At 45.6% G+C, this 2,728-nt stretch overlaps 1 pseudogene; it reads left to right on the top strand.

Moving 5' to 3' along the window:
* Nucleotides 1-1,076: 1,076 nt before the first annotated feature.
* LOC136128279 (small ribosomal subunit protein eS26 pseudogene) lies at nucleotides 1,077-1,376 on the top strand (annotated as a pseudogene).
* The last annotated feature ends 1,352 nt before the right edge of the window (nucleotides 1,377-2,728 follow it).

The following is a 2,728-nucleotide window of genomic DNA, read 5'->3' as shown; positions in this document are numbered from 1 at the left end:
TACTTCCAGCCTGGCCTATAGGAACATCCTGACTGATACTTTTTGCTCCCTTTTTTTGTCTCACCAGCTGAACGGAATACGGTAGAGGACTCCAAGGCCTTAGGAAACTGGGAAGCTACCAGATCAAAAGGATCGTAGGTGCCTGAATAATGCCACAACTCCTTGCTGACCCACATCTGATATAAAGTAAGTGACAAACATTTATTATGTTAAGTCACTGAGATTTGGGAGTTATTTGCAATACGTAGTTGTTAGCTTACCCTAGTGAATTAATAATAAATACAGTTTTTAATTTAAAATGTGTGAAAATATGAACTCAAAATATTCCTGTTTAAGACACACAGCAAAATTGAAGACATATTTTCCTCCTTTTGTCATGTGTTACAGGAATGTCTTCTCAGAGATCTGTAGACTTTCATTTATTAGAAAATTGTGCTATTAGAGAGAGAAATTATTGGACCAAATTAAGCAATTCTTAGAAGAAAGTACATCCAGGAACGTGGTTTTGCACATACTCAGGGGCACAAGTCCTGTCACTATTTGGATCCCATCCTCCATCACTTCATTTATCCCTGGATCCTTGTTTTCTACCGCTCTCTCAGCCTCTCAGCGTTCCAGTCCCATTGCTATTCCTAGGTGTCAGTATTCAATATCTGACCACACACCATCAGAGAATCTCTGTCCTCCACTTTCCTTTCCTTTTCTATTACAACTAGAAAAGGACTTTGGTTAGTTTGTGGAATGACAGCTACGATCAGTATGTGGGCTTCAGCATGTTCATTGGGATTTGCTGCACTAATCAGACTAACTTATAGCTTGTAGACTATGAAAGGCTTTTCTTGTAGTGATTAGTATCTACATGCTTTCTGTGTGACTTATCAGTACAGAAGACCTGAATCACTGTAATAACCACAAAAGACGTTACAGAGAAGAGAAAAATAACGTTTTTACTCTGAAAACTGCCATAGACTATAAAGCTCATTTTTGTATATTTAAATCCTAAGATATGAATACATAAAGCACATACATACATATACAATTAAGAACTTCATCTAGCTCTCTCGCCTCCTGCCAAGATGACCAAGAAAAGAAGGAATAATGGTCGTGCCATAAAGGGCCGCGGCCACGTGCAGCCTGTTCGCTGCACCAGCTGTGCCCGATGCGTGCCCAAGGATCAGGCCATTAAGAAGTTCGTCATTCAGAACATCATAGAGGCCGCAGCCGTCAGGGACATTTCTGAAGCGAGTGTTTTCGACGCCTATGTGCTTCCCAATCTGTATGTGAAACTGCATTGCTGCATGAGTTGTGCCATTCACAGCCAGGTAGTCAGGAATCGTTCTCGGGAAGCCCGGAAGGACCGAACACCTCCACCCTGATTTAGACCTGTGGGTGCTGCCCCACGACCTCCACCAAAGCCCATGTAAAGAGCTAAGTCCTTAAAGACTAAAGAAATACTGTCCCCTGGAAAGACAATAAAGTGGAAATTATACTTAAAAAAAGAAAAAGAAATTCGTCTATAATATTTCTAATGATTTCATAAAAGTAAAGTAGGGTTATTTTCTTAAATTATGAGTCCGTATGCTTTCCTTCAGTAAGAACTCTACTTGTTTCCCAGAAAGCTTTACATCTCCCTAAAATTCACATGTTGAAGTCTTAACCCCCCAGAACTTCAGAATGTGACCTTATTTGTAACTAGGGTCATTGCAGATGTAAGTGGTTAAGGTGGGGTCACACTGGAATAGGATGGGTCCCTATTCCAATATGACTGGTGTCCTGATTAAAAGGGGAAATCTGGAGACAGACACACACACAGGGAGACCAGCCATATGAAGACAGAGATCAGCCAAGGGACAGTTTGCCAGCAAACCACCAGAAGCTAGGACAGAGGCACGGGACAGATTCTCCCTCCCAGCCCTCCGAAGGAACCAGCCTCAGAGTGATATCAACAAGATGGTGGAACAGGAAGTCTCCTGCTTATCTCTCCCCAACTCAGCAACAATAAATTGGCAACCATCCATAGGCAAAAGTGCCTTTGTGAGAGATTGGGATCCAAGTAAGAGACTGTGAAACCCTGGTAGAGCCCAAGACCAAAGAGGGCTGTTTTGAAAAGGCAGCCCATGCGCAGGTGGCAGACTTTCCAATTGTCCCAGCTACAGACTCGAAAGTAGCCCTGTCTCCCCGTGGACTCCTCTACAGCCCCATTTGGCATTGTCCTGCCACAACACCATCTGCCAGAGGACTGCACAGGAGTCACACCTGCCTATGCCCCAGGTGTCTGGCCAGCCAACCTCAGTCCTGGCTGTGGACCCTGAAGTGGTGTGTGATCCAGCTCCAACCCCTCTCAGGATGCTAGTCCTGACTCTCCAGGCAACGCCCCCTCCACCACCCGGGGAGACATGTCTATCTGTGCTCTGAAGCAGGACCTCCAACCTAGGTCCAGCTGCAAATCCTGAACTAGCCCTGTAATTTGGCTCTAGCCCCTCTCAGCCATGAACCAGGAATACTCCTGCCCATCCAGGGACCCACCAGGAGACACACCCTTGTAAGCACCTGGAGGTAGGCCTGCTGACCTGGGTCCAACTGCAGATGTTAAACAGGCCCTGACACCTGCCTCCAGGCCCTCACAGCCATAGTCCAGGGGCAGTGATGTCTGCCCCGGGACCTCTTCCAGCTTCTGGTGGCTCTTCATATTCCTTGGCTTGTGGCAGCATAATTCCACTCTCTACCT

This window comes from Phocoena phocoena, chromosome 9, assembly GCF_963924675.1.
Source record: "Phocoena phocoena chromosome 9, mPhoPho1.1, whole genome shotgun sequence".
Taxonomy (NCBI): domain Eukaryota; kingdom Metazoa; phylum Chordata; class Mammalia; order Artiodactyla; family Phocoenidae; genus Phocoena; species Phocoena phocoena.
The sequence above is the reverse complement of the archived record's forward strand: the minus strand, read 5'-3'. Positions and strand labels throughout refer to the sequence as shown.